The following is a 25,368-nucleotide window of genomic DNA, read 5'->3' as shown; positions in this document are numbered from 1 at the left end:
GTGCTTAAACTGCAACTCTAATCATAAATCTAATGATAGGAGCTGCCACTTTTATAAGTTAGAAGAGGCTGCCCTCAATAAATCAATTATTGAACATGTAAGCGTGGGGCATGCCAAGAGATTATTAAATAAATCTAACACTTATGCAAAGACATTAAAAACAGGAGAAAAAGTTCCTCGGGAATCATCTCGCCCACCTACTACTGTAGGTAGTTCTCGAAAAAGGAATTCACCATCTATTGATAAAGTGCTGCATAAGACAAGAATATCTCCTCCTAAAGATTTATCATTGAGTATCAACCTAAAGACATTGCCCACCACTATCAAACCTTTGTCCCCCATTACAAAGGATAGTACTAACCTCTCCCAGGCCATATCCTTGCCTGATTTAATGGAGATTCCACCTGACACCAAGTTATCAGGTGTACCTGTAGTGGGGAAGGTACAAAAACCTGGTAACTCACAACCTACTAATCGTAAAAGAGAGAGACCTCCATCTCTCTCACCCCCTTCCATAAGAAATACTAGAATTATGACATCAAATAAATAGGATGTTTTGTCTGTTGATGTTGCCGATCAACCAGAAGATAAATTAAATAAATCAGAAATTCAAGTTGAGGTCCTCCATCTCCCTCAACAAATAGATAAAAAAGATACAAAGAAAAACACCAACGTAAAATCCAACATAACAAGACCACCTCTGAAGAAACCTACAGGTAATAATGTTAGATTAAAAACTGCTAATGGGAAGACCTCATCCAAGATGTCTTCCAGAAATAATCCATAGTTTTCTCCTCCATTTTGCAATGGAACTGTCAGGGTTTGAGGGCGAAATATGAAGAACTTAAGCTCCTAATTCATGAACATTCCCCCATAATTGTATGTCTACAGGAAAGTATGCTTGATTCTAACACTCCTAGTCCTCGAGAGTATGTTAGCTATAGAACACCATATAATCAACAAGCAGGGAGCCATGGCGGAAGTCTCATGTACATTCGTCGAGATGCTCCCCAAATACCCATGTCTATACGTACAACCCTGCAGGCAGTTGTTGTACAAATTGATATAGGGAGAAAATATACAATATGCTCTCTGTACTTACCTCCAAATGATAATATTTTATATGATGATTTAGTAGAGGTCATTCAACAACTCCCTCAACCTTTTCTCTTACTGGGAGATATGAATGGTAGACATCCTTTATGGGGTGATATTTTAGCAAACACAAGGGGCAATATTATCTCATCAATTGTGGAGAATGAGGATGTGGGACTCCTTAATACAGGAGAGCCCACACACTTCCATGTTCAGACAGGTACTTTGTCATGCATTGACCTTTCAATTGCAAGCTCTAACTGCCTTCTTGATTTTGATTGGAGGACATTAGATGATTGGCATACTAGTGATCATGCACCAATCATTATAAACACCAATAAGGGTCCGCCTTTGCAAAGATCACCACGTTGGAATCTAGACAAGGCAGACTGGGTTAAATTTTCCGAGCTAAGTGAAATCGAAGGGAGAGCAGAACAGTTTGAAAGTGTTGATGATGCCATAGACCTACTGAATGGAACTCTTCATACAGCAGGAGTCAATTCAATTCCCAAAACAACAGGGTTATTCAAACGACGACCAGTCCCGTGGTGGTCTTCAGAACTAACTGCACTCCACAGAGCCACAAGAAGATCTTTAACACGATTGCGTAGACGCAGAACTGATGAGAATTTAACTATGTACAAGAAATGTAGAGCACAGTTCCGTCGTGCCATGAAAGAAGCAAGACGCCAGTCATGGATGTCTTTTGTTTCCTCCATTAACAGTAGAACACCACCATCTTCTGTGTGGAGGAAAGTAAAAAAGATAGCTGGCAAATTCACCCCCAACCCACCACCAGTGTTGAAGGTGAATGGCCAGTATGTAACTGAAGCAAATGAAGTTAGCAATGCCCTGGCTAATCATTTTTCAAATGTATCCAGCAAGTGTGAAGGAGCCCCTGGTCACCAGTATAGGAGCACTGAAGAAAAGAAAATTTTAAATTTTGCAACAAGAAGGGAAGAGTCGTATAATTTTCCTTTCACTGAAAGAGAATTTGATTCCGCACTTGCTCATTGCAACGATACAGCCCCTGGACCCGATGGAATTCCATATGCAATGATTAAACATGTCCATTTTAATACAAAGCTATTTATTTTAAGCATTATTAATAGAATATGGCATGATCATAGTTACCCAAGTGTTTGGGAACTAGCCATTATTTTAGCCTTTTTAAAACCCGGTAAAGACAAGTTTTTAGCAGCAAACTATCGTCCTATTGCATTGACATCTTGCTTATGTAAAATCATGGAGAAGATGGTCAATGCAAGGCTGATATGGTACCTTGAAAAGAAAGGTATTTTATCACCGATTCAATGTGGATTCCGAAAAATGCACTCAACGACTGATGTGTTGATACGACTTGAGTCTTCTATTTGTGAAGCCTTTGCTTCCAAACAGCACCATGTTACAGTATTTTTTGACCTCGAAAAGGCATATGATACCACATGGAGATATGGTATTCTTAAAACCATTCATGAATTGGGATTGAGAGGAGAGCTGCCACTATTTATTCAGGCATTTCTTTCACGTAGAGTTTTTCAAGTGAGAGTGGGGGAAACTCTATCAGAGAGTAAGTGCCAGGAAGAAGGAGTTCCTCAGGGTAGTGTGCTGAGTGTAACCCTTTTTTGCACTAGCAATTAATGGGATATCCTCAGCCATTCCCCAGGATGTTCTCTCAACATTATTTGTGGATGATCTCTCAATATCATTTGCTGGCACTAGAATGGCAATGGTTGAGAGAAAAATCCAACTCTCTATTGATAAAATTATCCAGTGGGCTGACATGAATGGATTTAAGTTCTCGACAAGTAAAACTACCATTGTCCATTTTTGTCGTATCCGGGGATTACATCCAGACCCGGATATATACATTAAAGGTCAACGGATACCATGTGTATCGGAAACCAAATTTTTAGGTTTGATATTTGACTGTAAACTTACATGGGTTTCTCACCTAAAAGCGCTAAAAGCTAAATGTGTTGAAGCTCTGAATATCTTAAAAGTATTGTCCCATACATCATGGGGGGCAGACCGCAATACTATTTTAAAATTATACAAGGCCTTGATTTTTTCCAAAATTAGTTATGGTTGTGAGGTATATTCTTCAGCCACCCCAAGCCGGTTAAAAATATTAGATTCGATACATCAGGCAGGTATTAGATTGTCTACTGGAGCTTTTAAAACCTCACCTATCCCAAGTCTCCTTGTTGATGCTGGAGAGTTACCTCTAGACCTTTACCGAATGTCTTCCATTCTTCGGTATTGGTTTAGATTGCAAAGACTCCCTAACTCTCTAGCCTTTCAGACTGCAAGCCTTGTAAGACAAGCATCATACTTTGAGTTGCACCCAAAATCTCCTCAACCTTATGGCTTTCGGGTGAAACGATTATTAAATAGTCTGGATATAATTAGAAATAAGGTACTTCCATTCAAGGTATCATCAACGCCTCCATGGAAGTTACCAGAGATATCTTTTTGTAAATATTTTATTGGAGATAAGAAGAATATGTCAGACATAGAAGCCAGGTCTCTTTTTAATGAACATGTTAAAGAACATAGAGGATCAACTTTTATCTATACTGATGGCTCCAAATCTGATGCTGGCGTTGGATTCGGAGTACATAGTAATGGTTTTAATTGTAGAGGTGCACTTCCTCTGACCGCTTCCATATTTACTGCCGAACTGTATGGCATATTAACCACTATTGAGAAAATAGCGTTGGAGAAGGAGGGTAATTTTACAATTTTTAGTGATGCAAGGAGTGTCCTTCAAGCTATGGAAGTTTTTAATTCTAATAACCCTCTAGTTTTAAAGATTTTAGAATGGCTTATCATTATTGGACGGAGAGGTATAACAGTTCAATTTTGTTGGGTTCCAGCACATGTAGGTGTGTCCGGGAATGAGAGGGCAGATTCACTGGCTAAGGAGGCTGCATCCGAGTTGCTGCCAAGAAGGTATCCCATTCCCTGTAATGATTTCTTACCTGACATCAAGAAATTGGTTTGCAATAAATGGCAACAGCAATGGGATAGTCAAGATGGCAATAAAATGAGGGAAGTAACAAATGACTTATCTCCTTGGAGGTATAATATGATGCCCCGAAAATGGGAGACGTCTCTTTGTCGTCTCCGTATTGGTCACACTCGGTTGACACATGAGTTTCTGCTGAAGGGCCAACACCAACCGTATTGTGACAACTGTTTAGTACCTCTAACAGTAAGGGATTTGTTGACCGAATGCCCCAATTACAACATCTTGCGGAATAGATATTTGTTTGAGGCTTGAGGTGAGGATGGCAGGTTCATCCTTGCCAAGATTCTTGGAAATGATGTGTCCTACCATGCAAGTGGCATTTTTAGATTTCTTTCAGAAGCAGGTCTTCTGAAAAATATTTAACTTTTATGACATTCAATATTTATGATTTTAATTGAATACTCTTTAATTTTTTATTTTATTTAATTTTTTACTTTTGTATACATAAATTAAATGTTACCGGCGTCAATGACCTTAGATGTCAGGATGCCTGAAAACTTTAAATCATTCATTCATTCTGTTTGGGGTGCAGATAGCTATGTGGCGCGTTAATACATGCGTCCCCTGTTGATATACGATGTCTTAAAGGGAAACCTTTAGGATACTCGCTCCAGAAGTTAGAATTCTGTGATAACCTGTGGTTAAATTCTCTGGGAATATCTTAGTAGTTATATACCCAAGGAAGCTACCAAAAAGGAACCTTCCATCAGGACGCCATGGCTTGAGCCCCAAAAAATCATTTGACAATGGAGTAGGCAACTTCTCCATTCATGATACTAATATAGCTAAGGGTGCTGTAGTTTACAAAAAGTGTGAGGGCGATAGGATCGCCCTTCCTTATAAAGCTAGGTCAGAACTTCCTATAAGTACGGGTATTGAACGATCTTAAAAACTTACGCTATTCAGCCCAGAACGTCTATAAGTAAAGAAAGGTATTTAATACTATTAGAATAGTATGCTATTCAGCCAAAGAAACTCTATATGTACAGTTATTGAACAATCTTAGAATAGTACAACATTCAGCCTAGAACATCCTATAAGCAGAGGTATTGAATGCTCTTAGAATGGTACACCATTCTTCCCCACAGTTACTGGGGTAATTACTCATACTTCTTACTATTGGCCTGTACCCCCAAATGGCTTTTTTTTCATTTTTCATAGTTGTACCCAATTTCATTTACTCTGTGATGAATGGCCTTCCTCGTACTATTACAGCTCTAAATATCAAACACTTAACAATTCCTAGAAATTGGAACTAATCTATTTTAGCTATAGTTTCATTGACTCTCTTAAATGTAAAGATTGAATGAAGCGTATTAATTTAGGACTCAATTACATAAGTGCTCTTCCTCATCATTATCATCAATTAAGGTGGGCTACACATATTTCAAAAGTGTTTCTAAGTATAGAATATAAGAAAATGAGTTTGAGAGATAATGACTGCATAAAATATTTAGCATGCAACAGCCTGGTTTAGAGTTTGCTATGCAGTCCAGGGTATTGTCTGCAATAGATCTGGTTAGAGTTTATCATGTAATCCAGGGTACTGTTTGTAACAGCCCAGTTTAGAGCTTACCATGCAGTCCAGTGTACTGTGTCTACAGCCAAGGATACTGTTTCTAACAGCACAGTTTTAGCTTACCACAAAATTCTTGGTGCAGTCTGTAATAACCAGATTTAAAGCTTATCACTCAGTCCAGGGTACTGTCAGTAAAACACAGTTAAGGGTACTATGTGTATCAGTCCAGATTTGAGCTTACCACACAGTCCATGGTACTCTCTGTAACAGCATTCTTTATACCTTACCACAGAGTCCAGGGTACTGTCAGTAACAATTCCGTTTAGAGCTTCACCATTCCTACAGAACAATAAAACATTAATTTGTGGGCTCAATACATGTCGTCTTGATGGAAGTTCCTCAATGACAGCATTCTAAATGGGATATTTTTGTGAGTGATATACCAGAGAATTTTATCTGAAGAGGTATCACAGAGTTCTAACCTCTGGAGTGAATATCCCAAGAGATATCGTGTATACACCAGAGACGTGTTTAGAACAAGCCACAGCTATCCTTCCTTAAATAGAGTTAACCTAGTCTCGAAGGATATTATTATTATTATTATTATTATTATTATTATTATTTGCTAAGCTACAACCCTATTTGGAAAATGCAGGATGCTATAAGCCCGAGGGGCCCCAACAGAGAAAATAGCCCAGTGAGGAAAGGAAACAAGGGAAAATAGAATATTTTAAGAAGAGTAACAACATTAAAATAAATTTTTCCTATATAAACAATAAAAACTTAAACAAAACAAGAGGAAGAGAAATTAAATAGAAAAACTGTGCCCGAGTGTACCCTCAAGTAGGAGAACTCTAACCCAAGACAGTGGAAGACCATGGTACAGATGTTATGACACTACCCAAGACTAGAGAATAATGGTTTGATTTTGAAGTGTCCACCTAGAAGAGCTGCTTACCATAGCTAAAGAGTCTCTTCTACCCTTACCAAGAGGAAAGTATCCACTGAACAATCACAGCACAGTAATTAGCCCTTTGAACGAAGAATTGTTTGGTAATCTCAGTGTTGTCTGGTGTGTGAGGACAGAAGAGAATCTGTAAAGAATATGCTAGACTATTCGGTGTATGTGTAGGCAAAGGGAAAGTGAACCGTAACCAGAGAGAAGGCTGCAATGTAGTACTGTCTGGCCAACCAAAGGATGCCATAACTCTCCAGTGGTAGTATCTTAACAGGTGGCTGGGGTAGAATTGGATACGTGGGCAAAAGAGCGGTTACAAGTCCTGATCCAAGTGTACTACAACTAACATGTTTCTTGTAAAACCATTCCTTTTTGCAGACGCCATCTTGACTGTTACTTGGAGTTTTTCTGATTGTTTTCATACCTTTTTGAGTGATTATGCGATCATGGATGCTTCAGCTTCTTCCTCATCGACTAAGTTGAGTACCTTTTTCTTGTGTGCTGGAGAATTTTGCGTCTCAACCTATTTTTATTTAATGTGCATGCTTTTTATTGTCTGTGGATGGCGCGCAATTGGCGCCGGCGCATCATGTATCCAAATCGCTCAGTAGTGCTTAGTTATCTAGTCATATTATTGTAGGAATGTGGTTTATATTATTCTTTTACAACTGTGGTATGATTATGGGGTATCCCCCCTTTTTACTAGTGTTTCCATTTGTATATTTTATCAGTCTTGACTTAGGCTAACTCTATCCTGGCCGGCACCATCGCTTTCTTTCACCTAATCTTTCTGATTTCAAGAGGTTGCCCATCTTCCCATGCTGTTGATTCATCAGAGCAGGGAGCTGCAGTCCTGAAGGTCCCTCTGTGAGTTGGATAGTGTTTTACAGTTGTCCTAAGGCAACTATCTTCACTTTCCACTGAGCCTGCATGTTTGGCCAGGCGGCACAGGTCATGGGAACTTGTTCTCTGTGTCTACCTGTCTATTCATTGGAATTCACTACTCCTGTTTTAATGCTGTCAGGTAGACACCCGCTTTGTGCTGCCTTACCCATTCTTAGGCTTTCCTTCTTAGATTTTGGTAGGCTAATGGCTTGTTGTGAGGACTTGTCCTCTGTGCCCTATTACTGTACAACCTTTAAGATACCATTTTTGTTCTAATGCGGCAGTTAGGCCTTCCTGTCCTGCCACCTCACCAATTTCTGAGTCTCCCATCATCCCTTCCTTGTACCTTCTGGTGCATCTACCTGCTGTGGAACTTTCTTCCATTCCCAGTCCAGTTCCCTGGTGACTGAAGTACCCTTCATTGCCAATTTTGGATGGGATAGGTTGTAGGCTATCTAGCCTGGACCTAGGTGAATGAAATTTTTCCTTCCCTGGATTAACTCTCTCTGCCACCTTAGAGACCACTCCTGGGTGGTTTTGCTGCCCCTTCCCCTTCCTGGTTAGGCCATATCCTTACTGTACTAAGAACTACAGTTCCTTTTGTCTAGTCTTCTTACCCTACCATTTGAGTTTTTCCTCACCCACTAGGTGGGCTAGGCTTGCCTGCACAGTATTTCCTATGGCCTAACCCTATTAAGGCGGAGAGCTGGTACCCCTTGAGGTTCTCCTCTGCTACCTTAGCAGTTGCCTGTTCTTTGACTGAAGCTCTTCATCCTGGGCTATGTACCTCTTGCTGCAGAGCCCTGACTCCATTGCCTGGTTAGTCTATCATGGCAGAAGTGTCGCCTCCTGTCCCTGCTTTCAGTTTTGTCAGCTTGGGTTCTTCTAGCATTGGATATGAGTTGGCTATGGGGGCATTCCCTCTGCTATCTTAGCTGCAGCCTTAGATTGGTCATCTACTCCTCTTTCCTCTCTTCCATACCTGAGGAATATTATCCTCGGAAGTTGGTCGATTGGATCCTGCCTGGTTGTCAGGATGTCTTCTGAATTTTTAATTCTTGGCATTCTGGTCATTCTGTACAGTTCTCATTATCTTACTGGCTAAAACCCACCTCTTTTCATGAGTAAATGATAAAGACCAGGTCTTGGCAGGTTTCCTTGTTTGTTGCCTTTCATTCCTGTACCTCTACCCCTGATTGGGGACTCTTCCTTACGAGATTATACCCTCTCTCCTTGTCGACTGGACAATGCCTCTGCTGCGTTCTGTCGACATGCTTAGGCTGTTGAAAGGGTTAATAGAAATAGCTACCGCATTAGACCCGGCTACTGAAGCTTTGCTGACTTATGCAGAAAGATAAGTGAATTTGCACCTTAGGTTGTGTAGTAGACTGACTTTGGGGGTACTGGTATTCCTTTGATATGACCCTTTCCTCCGTATTTCTACCACACTGTCATTGATAGTTTTTCATAAATCTCAGGTGATTTTTGAGCTGTTTGGCATAATTCTCCATTGATTTGTAGCCTTAGCCATATTATTTTTGGTAGGAATGTTTATTCTAGAAATATGTTTAAGCAATTTTTTTCTGTATAAATTTCATATCTGCTTAGTCTAAGATTGAAAATTTATTAATGATTTGTACTCATAGAAATTTTTCCTTCTTTAGAGGTTGCTGATGAAATGGAGTGTTCAACGGTAATCTGTACCAGGCAGGTCAAGTTGCCCTGTGGCCACAAGACTTACCGGAAACATGCGGACTCTCATGTTTCCAAAGAGTCTCTTATGATTTGGGAACCTACAAACTGCCAGGTGTGCAAGGACCTCATAGACATTGGCTTCCATGCCACCTACGTCCCCAAAAATGTGAAAGCGCCAAGTCAAAAGACTATTTGTCACTGAGTTAGAGGATTCCAGAAAACCTCTCAACAAGGTGCCCCTTACCTTTCTTCCACCGAACTTAAGAACCTCCTCTTTCACAAGGTTTTTGGTCACCATTTACCAACGTTTCAACTCCCGCCGGTACCATTGGAGCATTGCGGATGATTAAGTTACGGACACTCTACAAGAGATGAGACTAGATACCGAAAACATGTTGACAACTTTTTCTGTGACGTCAGAGAGGGAGAAGATGCTGCTGATCACGGAAGCCTCTGGTGAGTTACTAGATGTATATAAGGTGAGTGCGGTTACTAGTGCTTCTTCGGCTCATTCACCCATCCCCATATCTAAGGCCCCAGCATCTACTTCGACCCCTGTTCCTATACCTTTGTTTCCAGGTCAAATGTAATTTATGTCCTCAATGAAAGCTTTCATGGAAAATTTACATGCCAAACATACATGCGCTCAAACGTCCCTAAAGGCGAAAATAAAAGCTTTACAAAAGGCACCTACTTCTATGGCTCCAACAGCGTTGAGCCTGCCTGAATGCTCAGTTAAGAGCTTTATGCTGAGCATTATGCTGAGCATATGGCTTTAAGTGAAGGGTACCTCCACATCGGAAAAGGTTCGGGTTCTATGCCGGTCTCTGACTTAGAATTATTCCCCTTGACTGATAGTTATCCTTACTGTTATGTTAGGCTTAACTTGAAAGTGTCTCTTAGGGATAATAGGATCCCTAAGGAAACAATCACCCTGGACCACAGCAAAGTTCAGTTTCTTTTGGCTTAGGAGCTAAAAACAGCCGAATTTACTATTACCTACTTTCTTCTTTAGGCAGGAAGCAGGCCACCATTGCTGCTCCTAAGGATTCTGTCTTTCCCTTCACCTCTAAAAGCTTAGAGGCTCTAAAGAAAGCGGAGGGTAAACGATTGCCGGTGCTATGAGTACAAACCTGTCCCTTTAGCCCTTCCTTATTATTCGGACAGTTAGGAAGATTTCCAACACACTCACTGTTGGTAAACTAGATAAGAGCATTGGAGACAAGCAGTTTACTGCAAAACTAGAATTCCTGAATCCCTATTAAAGGAAGATCTGGAAGCTAAAGAAAGACTGTCTGCATCTTTATCCTTCCAATCTTATTTTGAGATGCTAATTGGGAAATATTCCAAATCTGATCTCTTCACGGTCTTGGCAAAAACCCACCTGGCCACTTTCCATAGAGATGTCCATGCTTTCTTCTTAGCCAGAAAAGCATGTAGAGAACATGTCTAGCTGCAGCGACTATAAGGCATGAACCTAAAAAGTTGATTGACTCCAACATTAAGGGGAAAGACCTTTTCCCCCAAGAAATTGGTTAAATAAGTCATATACAGGGTGGCCCAGGGAAATAGGAGCCTTATACAAAAGTGGGGTATGTCCTCTAAAAGGAAATTTACACCCAGAGAAGGACCTCAACTTAAGGGGAAGAAGCCTAGAAGACACTTTAAGGGAAGGAAATCCTTTCCTGTTACGACAGCTTCAGTTTCTGCCATTCCCCAGACTAAGTACACAGTTCCCCAGCAGTATGTATCACAGTCTCCAGCATTCAACCTTGTGTATGAGAGAGCCACCGATACATTTCACCCTGTCAGAGCTCAAAAGAAGAGCACCAGTGGCAGGGGAAGGTCCGGAAAGGGCGGTCAGTCTAGAGGCCGAGGAAGTAGAGGCAACACAGTTAAAGAAGCAGGTCCTTCACAACAAAAATTATGAGCTACCGGAAGTGGGAGGACTTTACCTTTTCAGGGATCGATGGGTGTTGAAATTCCTACAGTCTCTGGGCTTTCAGATCAACATTGAAAAGTCTTGGTGGTCTCCTGCTCACGAATCCTAGTGCTAGGACTTCACTGGAATCTAAAGTCACACTCCCTCTCTCTACCACAAGGTAAGAGAAAGGAAATATCACAATCTGTCAGGTGCCTACTTTGCTCAAGAGTACTCACCAGGTGACAACAGGAAAGAGTCTTCGGTTCACTGCGGTTTGCAGCCGTGATGAACCAAATCTGTAAAGCAAAACTTAAAGATGCCAACAGAGTCTGGAAAAGAAAGGCATCAAATGGTCACAGATCTTCATCACAAAACCCCGGTCTTGCTGCAAAAGCATCTCAAGCACTGGTCCACTGCCAAGAATTTATCGTCACACGTCCCTTTGCAGTATCCTTCTTCTTCCGTGACAATTCACACGGATGCCTCAGAACAAGGTTGAAGGACATTCCCTTTCCAAGAAAATACAGGACTGGTGTTGTCACTTTCCAGAAATTTCATATCAATATTTTGGAAACTATGGCATTGTTTCTGACTCTAAAAAGACTGAACCTGAATACGAAATCACGCCTCAAATTAGTCATCGACAGCAGGACTATACTCCACTGTGTCAACAGAGAGGGCTCCAGGTCTCCTCAGATCAACCATGTGATTCTAGCCATCCTCACTTTAGCAAAGCAGATGAACTGGCATCTCTCAGCAGTTCACCTAGAAGGGATTTGTCATGTGACGGCGGACGCCCTGTCAAGATCCAATCCTTTGGAAAAAGAATTGTTTCTGAACACAAAATCATATTGCTTCATTCTAGAGCAAGTCCCACACTGCAATTAGATCTTTTTGAGATGAGCTTCAACAAGAAGCATCCCCGGTATGTAGCACCAAATTTAAATCCGGAAGAAACAGGAATTGATGCGATGGCCCTGGATTGAAACCAGCGGTCTCACATCTACCTATTTCTACCATTCAACCTTCCAATAAAACTCCTGAACAAGATGCGGACTTTCAAGGGAACAGTGGCTCCCAAGTAGCTCAATAGCAATTGGTATCCTCTTGTTCTGGAACTCAAACCTCTCCAGACCCCTCAACCATCTCCAGTGCTGTCTCGGATGTTCAACAGAAGACTGTCTTTGCTTCCTCTTGAATAATGAAAACCCTTCAGCTTATGATTTTCTCACCCTAGCGGCTCAAAGAAAGTTTGGAGTTGCAAAGAACTGACTTCATAGAAGAGTACAAGTCCAATACCACGAAACGACAATACTTGTCTTCATGGAAAAATCGGTTGCCTATGTGAAGTCATCATCCCTCTTCTATTACTATGGACTTCTGCATTTTTCTTTATTTTATTGCACGATCAAGGTCTGGCCTCTACAACTATTGCCTCATGTAAGTCGGCCCTAACTAGACCCATTGCTTATGCTTTTGATGTTAAACTCAATAGCAAGCTGTTCAATTTGATTCCCAAGGCTTGTGCTAAACTGGAACGTAATGCTCATCCAAAGGTTATTTCATGGTCATTATATACGGTCTTGCACTTCGCCCCTTCGATAGATTACGCCACTACCTCTCTGTGGAATCTTACTCAAAAGACTATTCTTGCTTGCTATTGCTTCTGGTGCTAGAGTCAGTGAGATTGTGGTCCTTTCAAGAGATGATGGCCTCATCGAATTCTCGGAATCGGGGAAGGTAAATCTTTATCCTGCATTCTTGAGGAAAATGAACCCCACAAAACGCTGGTGGCCCTGGAAGATTGTTCCGCTACAGGATATTCCAGGCCTACCTGTTAAAGAGTCGGGCCTTTAAAGGTGGTTAACTTTTTAAAGGGGAAACTACAGAATCTAATCTTTCTCTGAAACAACAATGATCCAATCTCACCTATTTCATCAGAAGGGCTGACCCTGATAGTTTAACATTGGGTCATGACCGTAGGGAAGTTGCCTCTTCCATATTTTTTTTCCAATCTATGTCCTTTGAAGACTGCTAGGCTTACACAGGATGGAAATTTTCAAGAGTGTTCTTCAAACATTACTTATGTCCATTGGAAGAGATAAAACACTTTGTGGTGGTCTCTGGTAGTGTGATTAAACCCACTTCTTAAGTGTTGTTCATGAACTCTTATAGACTGTTTAGTTCGGACCTCTCAGTCTGCATTGTGCAAGGGATTTAATGTTTTTCTTCTCAATGTACTATTTAATAATTGCAAAGAGTCATAGGTGATATTTTCCTTTTATATTATGAGTGTTTCTATTTTACTACTCTGTTACATAATTTTGTGGTCTGAAAACTTCGGTTTTCTCCACATGTATACTGTATATAATGTTGCATTGATTACTGTTACACCTATGAATCTTTAGAAATGATAAAAGATTACTGTTCTTTTTGTGTTTACTTTCATTGGACCTACTGTTCAAAATAAAAGCACTTTACCTCAAATTCTTTACCCTCCTCTAGACTTTGGTCTGATCGTCTACTAGAGACAAAGATCTTATTCACAGTGAGTGGGACTGTGTTATTGATTTCCTTTGCTCCTACCATCTTACAAACATATCGCTTGTGATCATAGCTTGGTACTTTAGTTACCAATGCTAAGGGAAATATGGTTATGTCTATGAGAGGTAAAAGGTTAAAACTTTCCTGGCCACAACTGAGAATGATAATTCTCTGGTACACTTCCCCCAAGATGACATGGCTCGAGCCCAAAACACAGATTTTGACAAAGAAAAAATCTATTTTTGAGTGAGATAGCCATGTCGTCCTGATGGCCCAACCGTGACTTTTATCCCCTCCCAATTCTCATTGTTAGGCCTTGCGTCATGCAATGGCTGCTCCTGGAATGGTTTTACAGGAGTCGCATTAGTTGTAGTACACTGGTATAAGGAGTTGTAACAGCTCTCTCGTCCATGTATCCAATCTGATCCCATATCTTTCAAGACAGGGTTAACTCTATTCGGGGAAGGATAGCCATAGCTTGTTCGAAACACGTCCCTGGTGTTTATACTTTATCTCTCAGGATATTTTCTCTGGAGGTTGAATTCTGTGATACCTCTTATTATTATTATTATTATTATTATCATTATTATTATTATTATTATTGTGGAGGATTTATTTTTGTTTTATTTTAATTTTTGTTTTTTGCCAAATCCAGAGAGAGAGAGAGAGAGAGAGAGAGAGAGAGAGAGAGAGAGAGAGAGAGAGAGAGAGAGAGAGAGTGGTAGTTAGAGAATGATTGTTTGTGGTGGGAAAGACTGTCGGTATATTTGAGGTTGTTTGTTTATGTTTTTAGCTAGGTTACGACAGTGGTGAATGTTTCGGAGCGAATGCTTTTTTTGATTGACTGCGTCCTGAGTCAGTTGTGTGAACGCTGGATTTATTATTTTTCTTTACCAGCGAGGAAGTGATTATTGATTTTCTGAGCCGTGATTCCTCCTTTGGAGAGGTTTTCTTAGAATGTAAAATTGTTTGTTGACGACTTGGCCCGTAACAGAACTTGATAGGACTGCTCAGATTGATTTACTTGTTGACGACCTGGACCGAATGAACTTCCGATTACTGTTTTGAGGATTGCTGATGATGATGATGATGATGATGATGATGATGATGGTGATGACCCCGATCAGGGAATTAAATTAGCTGTGGCAAATTGCCGCCCGATAGACTGTTTAGCACAAAGCTGTGACAGTGGTAGTTTGCCATAAAAGACAGTTGGCAGTGTGTGGCGACAGTGTTGGTGTCGCAATATCTATAAACACATATTTTGAGTTGGTGTGCGCGTAAATTTTAAGATTTGTTAGGTTTTTTCGCTTTATTTGAATGATGTTTTGTTTGTTTGTATGTTTAGTGTAAGTTTTGTTAGTGCTTTATTGGTTTTTGAGGGTTTAATTGATTGTGGAAGTTATTTTTAATAATTTTAGTTTGTAAGAAATATAGTTCTAAGGATATGTTTTTGTTTATTTCGTCCTTTTGTCTAAAAGTCTGGTTTTAGATAACGTAAGGGGAAAGTTTGTGTTGAGGAGACAATTGTCTGTTTAGTGTGATTCAAGGGTGTGGGGGTTGTCCTTGCAACATCCCGCCACATTATTTTGGCGCCCAAACAGGGACTGCCGAGGTGGGATTGAAGCTGGACTCTTAGACGAAGGACTGATAGGATAAGATATTAGATATAAGGTTGATGAAAAATGGAGGAGCAGTTGAGGGTTTTGAAGGAGGAATTGCGGCTGAGTAAGGAGCGTGAGGAGAAATTGTTGCAAGAGAATAAGTGGTTAAGGTGTGAGAATGAGGAGATGCATAGGAACTGGGGGAAATTCAGGGAACTGTAGAGAAAGTGGAAGAATGTTTTGAGATGAGGATGAAAGAGAATGAGGAACGGATGGAGAACCGATTGGAAGCTATGATGGGGCAAGTCATGGGGATGATGAAAACTATAATGGGTGAAGGTGCAGTCGTAGGAGTTAAGCTGAAATTTGAACATTCTACAATGGTAGTTAGGAAAACTCTTCAACACAATTCACCAAATTTATTATAAACATTTCAGAGAAGTAAAAATGCTATAAATTGTCTATTCCAATTGCTTGAAGGTGGTTATATCTAGGGGTAATTTCCAAACTACTTTCAGCTTTTCCAACCTCACCTATATAAACAACAAAAAGGAATATATCAAGATATAATAAAAGAAAGGAAAATATATAAATTCAATTTGAATAAAGTATATATGAATAAATCGTAAATTGCATATATAATCTATATAAACCTAATAAGCAATTACCGATAATGTTGGAAGTGCTCGCCAAAGTAAGAAACCGGGAATTTATCCTCGGACTAAGCCACTTCAATTAAACATATGGATAAATGATATCCTGGAAAATGAAATACATTCCGACATCAAACAATATCCTGAAGCTATAAATATAAGCAATATAATTTTGTATAATGTATTCACTATAACATTCATCCTTCGAATTAAATCTAATATAAAGTCTTACCAATAATATAAATACGAAAGATGAACGCAAGCTGATAACCCAGGACGACCTAGCTTCACCAATTATACCTAAGCAAAAGTACTGTAGAAATATAACAAATCAATATAGGAGCTAATATCAAAATTAGTTTAATAGTACACAATATATATATATCTATCAGAGAGGAAGGAATTTATTTTTATATTGGTGCTTTGAAGGCTTAAGGCAACGGATAATGATTACCATAATACATTACGAAACCCCTAACAATGCTTGGTTCTCACCTTTATCCATGCAAGCTATGAGACGAGTCGAATGCCCTCGAAGTTTAAAGTTTTCATGCCGAAGGAAGCTCAGAGTCCAAATTAAGGGAAGTTAGTTCATGTTGAATAACTTCGTCAATGCGGAAACACTTTAATCTCTCAACTCAAACATGGTTCGGTAAAATAGCAGCACAGCACAAATTCAATGATAAAAATCTTGTAGCACGAATCCAGCAGCTCAAATCTTCGTGCCCAATTACTGCCAGTGAAGATATGGACGGTATGGTTTGCTAGGCAAGACTGACTTGGGTATATCCATGAACCTCCCAAGTAAAGAGAAAATGGCGTGATTAGAAGGCTTGTTAGTTAATTACTTAGCTCGTAGTAAGCAAGCAGGACTTAGATGGTACCAAGCATATAAATGTAATTTAACTAGTTATTTTAATAGTTTAAGAGAAAAGTCCTCCTTACTTCAATAAATACATATATACATATACTAATAAACAAAGGTAAGAAACTTTAATTTCCGTTTAGTCCACGGAAGAGGATGAAGATTTTTTAAAGGTAAAAAATCTTCATCGCTGTAAATGAACATATGAAATTAGAGCAACATTTTTCTTGTTCTTTCCTCACTTATCGTAGCAGCTTTTCTTTTAGGCCGCGAGGAAATTTTCTTTCTAACAGCACCAGGAACATCCTTAGTATCAGTAATACAAACTATATCATCAGTAGTATTACTCTTAAGGAAAGGAATCATTTGACTTACATGTAATTTAGTAATCTTTTTAGTTTTCCCTTTCAGTACAGTTACTTGGGTCACCTCTCCCAAATCATTACTTACAACTTCGCGAACTAATCCTAGGGGATAATTACTCCTTTTAGTATGTTCCTCCTTCACAAGAACTACATCTCCTGGCTTTATCAATGCATGTGAAACCGGACGATACCTGTCCTTTCGGTCAATAGCTTGATATAATAAATTACCTAAAAATTCATTATGATAAATATTATTAAGATTTTCTTTAACCTTGCACAACCCCTGGTAACTCCTCTCTATGTCGATGGAATCAAAATCTGGATCCTGTGGAATGCTCTGCAATTCAGGAATCAAATTTAAGGAAGACAGCTCATACCCTCTGATCAAATGTTCAGGGGTGATTGGTTCAGGAAGAGAATCTTTACTATCATTTCTAACAACTTCCTTAAAAGCTATGGGATGTCTATTAGCGAGATGGATCACATTACCTAGCCTACTAAAAATTCAAAATCCGAATAGGATAAAATGTTATTCTTTATTGCTCCAAAAATTAACCTTTTTACCATTTTAACGCACACCTCAACCATAGATCCCAACTGACTAGCACCTTTGGAATATTGTTGAAAGGAAAGAGGGGCAACATTATTTTCTTCAAAATAAAGCAGAGTTTCTGGATCCCTGATAAATGAGGTAATAATATTAGCTCCGGCTACAAGCTGCGATCCCTGATCACTAATGCACAACTGAGGGATCCCATACTCCAAGCAATGCATCTGAAAAGCTCTTAAAAATTCACTTGCATTTAAACTTTTAACTATCTTCATATTAATTGCTCTAGACCACATACAAGTCAAACATAATAACCATACTTTATGTGTCCCACCACTAACTTTAACTGAAAATGGACCAAGATAATCTATAAATATATTGGCAAAAGGTACATTAGGTGGATTACAACGGAAATCTCTATAGGAATTCTGATTAAGTTTAATGCTACGACTATTGAACCGACGGCAATGAATACACTGCTTCAAAGCTTTCTTAACAGTAGAAAAATGTTTGGGTATGAAATCATTTTTTCTTAATTCGGTCAATACGGCATAACTACCAGAATGAAGTAATTTATCATGAGCATTCATTATAATAAGTCTTGTGAGATAACTATCATTAGGCAGTAGAATGGGAAATTTGCTATCTTTGTTTAAATACCACTTCTTAAATTTACTTCTTACTCTAAGCAAACCTTGCTCATCAAAAAATATGTTAAACTTGGTCACAATAGAAGGAATGTCTTTAATAGGCACATTAACTTGACTGAAATATTCAAAAACTTCAGAAAAATATTTCTTCTGCTCAAAAGATATCAATAAATTAATGGCTTGAGCAAAGTACGGAGTACTAGAATCGTCATTATCACACTTCAACCCTGCTCTAACTTTCCATTTCTGGACACACATCAAAACTCTCCGATATACTAGCACTAGTCTCCTAAAAGTGGAAAACTTGTTAATATCAATGAGAGGCTCCGCACTGGACAAAAGCACAGAAAGACCATGGGAACAATTGCTCTCTTCACCCATTTCAAATGCTGGTATTATGACCGATAGCTCTGGAATATTGGCTTCATCCAAACTAGGTCCTGAAAAATAATTTGAATTCATAAGCTGATTATACGACACACATCTTGTCACCAAATCTGCAGGATTTGCCTTACCAGAAACAAATTTAAAAGTAACAGGAAACATTTCACACTTTCTCTGAATATTATGAATCCTGTTGCGAACAAATGTTGTGTGTTTATTCATTTTATCTAGTTTAGATGAAGATGTATTAAGCCAATGTAAAGCACAAATGGAATCTGTATATAAAGTCATATTCACAATCTGTAGAGGCTTCATGCAATGTGACCCAGACAAGTCACTTAAAATTTCCATAGCACATTCTACTCCTACACTTATTGCATATAACTCAAGGGCTGGCATCGACTTGCCATCTAGCTGTTTATTAACTAGTCTATTCTTGGCATGAATGAAGCTAAGCTTATTAGTTTCATTATGAAGCAGATAAAGGACACATCCATATATATAACGACTGGCATCAGTAAACACTACAATACTATATTTACCATTACGAGGACCAACAGATCTAGAAATAAGTAAAGGTGCTGCTCTGTTACACTGCTTTGAAATATTTTGCCATTCCTTCTGCAGCTCCTAAGATAGTATTTGGTCCCATCCAAGTTTCTTTCGACACTGTAATTTATGCATAAATAATCTACACCTGTTAAATAATGGCATATTAAATCCAAAGATATCTAACTGGGAAACAATAGTTTGCAATATGGACCTTTTAGTCTTAGCTTCAGCATTTAGATTAATGGGCTTTGTAAATATCTCATCAGAGTACCTATCCCATGTTAGACCGAACAGTTTATTTAATTCAGGAGTGACTACTTTATTCTCTACATCAATTTCATCCTGTAAATCCCTATCATTAGTGACAATCTGTTGAACCTTGAAATTGTATGGCTCAAAAATAAATGGAATCTGTTTATAAGCCCAATATAAACTCTCTGAATCATTGAAAGTGACAGCTCCATTATCCATCGTCGTCGTCGGCGCCCACTCGTGTCCGAGTATTGGGTTCTGTCGTTAGCCATCAGCATCCTATCTATGGGGTGGGTGCTTATGCCTGATGTGGCTGTTAAGTCCTAGTCTGTGGTGGAAGAGTCGCGGACAGTGTTCACAAGGGAGGGTAGGTGGTGGGCGGGGCTGTTCTAATCGCTTTCTCCTCCTTCTCTTCCTAGCCTCCTCATTTTGTCTCCTCCTCTCCTCGAAGTCCACGGTGCCATGGTGTACTGTACTCCTCCAGGTTTTCCTGTCCCTGGCTGTTTCTTCCCATGAGGAAGGATCGATGTCAGTTAGAGCCAGGGTGCGCTTTAGTTGATATTTATAGCGCATTTTCGGGGCTCCTCGTGGTCTGGTGCCCTGGGTCAGTTCTCCGTAGAATATTTTCTTTGGGAGCCTAGATGGATCCATCCTATGCACGTGTCCTATCCAGCGGAGGCGGTGGTGGATGATGGTGGCCTCCACGCTGGTCAGCGAGGCACGTTCTAAGACTTCAATGTTGGTGGTGTGGCTCTCCCAGGGGATTTTCAAGATCTGCCTCAGTTTCATTTGTTGGAAGCGTTCTAGGATTTTAATATCGTTTCTATATAGCGTCCATGTTTCACATGCATACAGGAGCGTGGAGAGGACTACTGCCCTGAACACCATTATTTTGGTGGTCATTGTCAGTGCGTGGTTGTTAAATACGCGGCAGTTGAGTCGGCCAAAGGCGGAGTGGGCTGCCCTGATCCTGTTCTCCACGTCCTTTTCGCTTGTGGGATCTGATGTTAGGATGCTCCCTAGGTAGGAGAACTGGTCCACCTGTTCTAACGGTTGGTCATTCACTGTGGTATTGAAGTTGGGGAGCATCATTCCTGGTGGATGTTGGACGAGGGTCTTGGTTTTGTCTCAGTTGACTTGCATCCCAAAACGTTCGTAGGTAGAGTTGTATGCATCAGCTAACGACTGCAGGTCCTCTGCCGTCTGACCTGGGGTGGCATTGTCATCAGCATACTGCAGTTCTCGCACTGCACACAAGGTGGTCTTGGTTCTGGCGCGGAGTCTAGCGAGGTTGAAAGCGCCTCCATCCATGCGGAAACGTAGGTCGACTGAGGGTGTGTCTGGGGGAATCTCGTTGAGCATTGCTGCGGTGTATAGCGAGAAACACGTCGGGGCCAGAACACAGCCCTGCTTCAGGCCGCCGTTGATGGGGAATGGGTCTGAAATAGAGTTCTGGTGGCAGACTCTCCCAACCATTCCGTCATGGAGGGCACGCACCAGCTTGACAAAATCGGGTGGGCAGCCATATCTTTTGAGGACAGCCCACATGGCAGGTCGAGGTACTTTGTCGAAGGCCTTTTTCAAATCCCAGAAGATGAACATTATGGGCTGTTGTTGTTCGAGGCTCTTCTCTTGTAAATGTCGCGCACAGAAGATCATGTCTATGGTCCCGCGGGAAGGTCGAAAGCCGCACTGGGACTCTGGCAGGACGTCTTCTGCGAGAATAAGGAGGCGGTCAAGGAGAATCCGAGCGAAAATCTTACTCGCGATGCTTAGTAGTGATATTCCCCGGTAGTTGTTACAGTTCTCCCTGTCTCCCTTCTTGAAGATGGTAACGATGTTTGCATCGCGGAAGTCACTGGGGGGGGGGTCTTGGTCTCCCATATTTTCAGTATAAGGAGCATCAAACGGTTCCTCAAGCCGGGGCCACCGTGAGTGAGGAGCTCCAACGGGATGTTGTCTGGCCCTGGGGCTTTGCTGGGCTTCATGCGCTGCAGGGCCTTGTTGAAGTCATGGATGGAGGGTGGTAGTGCCATCCAGTGACGGACGGGATGCTGCGGGGTCATTCGCAGGAGATCGTCTGGGGTGTCTGCTTGGTCATTGAGGAGGTTCTCAAAGTGAGACCTCCACCTGGCCAGGATGCCCTCGCTGTCGGTGATGGTCGTGGCCCCATCTGCGTCCTTCAGGCTGCCCACTGATGACCGTGTGGGACCAAATATTTCTTTTGTTGCTGCATAGAAGCTGCGCAGGTCATGTTGGTCAGCGAAACTCTGTATTTCTGCAGCTTTTCTTTGCCACCAGGTGTTCTGGGCTTCACGGATACCTCTTTGGCAACCAGCTTCAGCCACCTTGTGAGCACATTTGTTAGCTGCTGTTGGTTGGTTTTCCAAAGTCAGGCGTGCTTGTCGTTTGGTTTCAATGAGAAGAGAGATGGTAGCATCATTCTCATCAAACCAATCCTGCCGTTTCTTGGTGGTGTAGCCTAGTGTTTCCTCCGCGGCACGGGCCATGGCGTTTCTGAGGGTGGTCCAGTGGTGCTCGACAGTGGCCTGACCCACAGGGTCTGCGAGGTATTGTTCGCAGGCCTCCTTGTAGTTCTGTGCCACCTGTGGGTTGCGGAGCTTCCTACAATCAAAGCGTTGGTGTGGTACGCTGTCAGGTGCCCTTCTGGGTGGTCGTAGGGTCGTCACGGAGAGTCGGGAGATGAGGAGTCTGTGGTCCGTCCAGCAGTCGTCCGCTCCGGGCATGGATCGGGTGATGCGGACGTCTCCTCGGTCTCTGGCTCTGGTCAGGACGTAGTCCAGGGTGTGCCAGTGTTTAGACCGTGGGTGTCTCCATGTGGTCTTTTGTCGCTTTGGTAACTGGAAGATGGTGTTGGTTACCACAAGTTGGTGTTCTGCACACAGACCCAGTAGGAGTTGGCCATTGGCGTTGCAATTTCCAATGCCATGGCGGCCGATGATTCCCTCCCACAGGCGATGGTCTTTGCCTACTCGGGCATTAAAGTCGCCAAGCACAACGAGCTTGTCATTGGCGGGCACTGCCTGGATGGTGCGGTCGAGCTGGGTGTAGAAGGCAGCTTTGTTATCATCGGTTGAGGTCATAGTCGGGGCGTAGACAGAGATCAGGGTGAGATGTCTGTCCCGCGTGATGGGGATGCGGACAGTCATCAGGCGCTCACTGATGGCCTTGGGAGCGAGGTTGTGCTGCTGCACTAGCTTGGAACGGATGGCGAAGCCGACACCGTGGATGCGAGGCTCCTCTAGGGCCTTGCCTTTCCAGAAGATGGTGTAGCCTGTTCCAGCTTCCCTGATGTTGCCCTCTTCGGGTAGTCTGGTCTCGCTAAGAGCCGCCACATCAACATTGAAGCGGGCTAGCTCCTTGCAGACGAGGGCTGTACGTCGTTCAGGGCGGTTGGTGTTCGTCACGTCTTGGAGGGTGCGGATGTTCCACGCACCTAAGGTTAATATTTTTTTCTTGTTATTTCGACCGCATTAGTGGGATGTCAGCCAGCCGCGGTGAGCTGACCAGACGGGTTTGCCGTGTCCGATGTTTACCCCACCTTTTCTAGGGGCCTCCCCATGTGGGGTGGGCTGCGGTGTCCTCAATAGGCCAGCCCAGTCACGGGTCCAGCTGCCGAACTCTGGTGTCACGGCACCGTCACCAGAGAGCGACTGAATCTTAGACTCGCCGCCTGAGTGCAGTCGTGGGCTAAGGGCTTCCAGCTTTCCAGGCCTGCCCCCTTCACCCACGGTGCTGTCGCCTCAGGACTTGCTGGTGGTGATGATGATGATGATGGTGAGAAAGAGATGAAGAAGGGTGGAGGAACGACAGAATGCCAGTAGCTAGGTATATCATTTTGGGTGGTCGTGGCTTTGCAACGGCCACGCACACACACTTGGCCCACATCATTTTCACCGCGGCTCAAGACATATGAGACAGGCGGCTTCTCCGATGTTGGTTGCATCGGGCTGCCGGGTTCTTGTTATGTCAAGGCCCGCCTTGTTGCCTGCCCGACAGGCATTGCCCTCTTCCGCCGGCGCTGGGAAGCTCCGCCGTTGGGGTCTTGTTTGGTTTGATTTTGGAGTTTTCCTTCTCCTAGCCTTTGCCTATCTTAAAATAAAGGAGAATGCCTATAGGGGTCCAGTCTTGGTCTGGTCTCTCAGAACTGGCCTTAGCGGTATGGTTGAGCCTGCCAGGGTGGATAAACTACCCCACCGCCATTGCCCAGCTCATCATTGGGACACTCAAGCCCCTCTACTGCAGCAAAGTGCTGGACCATCAGAGGGGTGTTGGACCATCTGATGGTCCATTATCCATATATATAAGTGAATATATTGAATGCTTCAATTCAGACAACATTGACCGGTCAGATGCTTGTGCAACTAATATGTAATACAGAGATATCATAAGTAAAAATGGGCTGCATCTTAATCCAAACGGAAGCCTAACATTCTTAAATGCAACCAAGGAAAAATCTCCCTTACTAACATTCTTGTACTAGTAAAACAATAATCTAGCTTGGTCAGCTTCACTTAAAGCAAGCATATTAAACGCCTTCTGCAAATCAAAAACTAACAAATTCTTATCAAACCGTAAATTAAGGAAAGATGATGACAATTTCTGATTCAAAATAGGTCCTGAAAACATACACTGGTTATGTGATAAAGATGTGCTTTTAGAAGATTCCTTGAGATTAGACAAAAACACTACCCTACATTTAGTCGACTCTCTGTCTGGCTTAAAAATAGGCATATGAGGCAAAACAGAGAAGTAGGGATGTTCAGCCTTGTAAACCTCTAAATCATATATTGGCTCAATGATACCCAACTTAATCTGCTCTTTAAAAGTTTGATCAACTAATTGTAAATGACCTTCATTCTTCCTGAGCTTCTTAAGGTTTGACTTAAGTATGAGCTTAGATAACACCTCATTTTTAGAAAGTAAATGAGACACTTTGGTATTCCATGACAAAGGAACTTCTATCCTTCCGTCAGATCTTCTAATCTGTTTTAAAGTAAATTCAGTTAACTTTTCGTCAAGGTCTGTATTAGTTTCACAATAATTCGTTTGATCATAATTCAAGAAATATTTACACTCAGATTCGAGAATTTGATCAGTGGCACGCTGCAATTGTCCCTCCAAAATATCACCCTTATCATTAAGGACTGAAAAAAATGTATTAGTAGTAAACCCTGATAGGCAATTCTCTTCCAAAATATCAACACTATTGCTAAGAAAAAATGAATTGCTATAAACATGGATATTAGAACAATTAGCTTCCTTACTTACTGATAAACAAGCTCCCAATCCCCCATCTGTACCTCTGAAATTGGCAAGCAAAGCTTCAATATTACCAGTGAGCATTATTCCTACCTTAGATTCAATGTACACAGAGGGACTCACATTACCAATCACTATCTCTTTTCCCGTTAAGCAACTGAAAGAATCTGTGCCCAGCAAAAGATGCACATTATCAATTTTCCTCAAATTACTATTCAACAATTTATCAGCAAGAACTAACCCTTTACTGTGCACAGCTTCAACAAGTTCACCAAGAAAGGGTAACTCCAAATTAATGCTTATCTCCGGAACCACAATTGCCAAAATATGCTCCACTGAATCTCCAATCCTAAGAGGCATCTTAATAACTTTAGTACAGTACTTTTTACTCTCATTAAAACCCTTGACAGTGAGCTCACTATTTGAGTGAACAATTTTAAAATTGTGTGAATTTGCTAATCTAGCAGACACAAATGTACTCTGAGAACCGCTGTCCTCAAACCCCTATAGACACTATCATTGCCCTCAAGAGCAAAAGTAAATGTGGGCAATATGG

At 41.4% G+C, this 25,368-nt stretch overlaps 1 protein-coding gene and 1 long non-coding RNA gene across 2 annotated transcripts in view; one reads left to right on the top strand and one right to left on the bottom strand.

Annotated features, from left to right (window-relative positions):
* Nucleotides 1-25,368, top strand: part of LOC137618676 (gastrula zinc finger protein XlCGF57.1-like) — a 416,476-nt gene that overhangs the window by 99,764 nt on the left and 291,344 nt on the right. The gene's annotated exons all lie outside the window — the stretch shown is intronic.
* LOC137619256 (uncharacterized) lies at nucleotides 15,761-17,418 on the bottom strand. The gene is made up of 3 exons (XR_011039876.1): nucleotides 16,407-17,418; nucleotides 16,144-16,224; nucleotides 15,761-16,017 (listed from the first exon to the last, which is right to left on the bottom strand). It is a non-coding gene; the product is annotated as an uncharacterized lncRNA (long non-coding RNA).

Source organism: Palaemon carinicauda, chromosome 25 (assembly GCF_036898095.1).
Source record: "Palaemon carinicauda isolate YSFRI2023 chromosome 25, ASM3689809v2, whole genome shotgun sequence".
NCBI lineage: Eukaryota > Metazoa > Arthropoda > Malacostraca > Decapoda > Palaemonidae > Palaemon > Palaemon carinicauda.
Note: the sequence above shows the minus strand (reverse complement) of the source record. Positions and strands in the feature narration are given on the sequence as shown.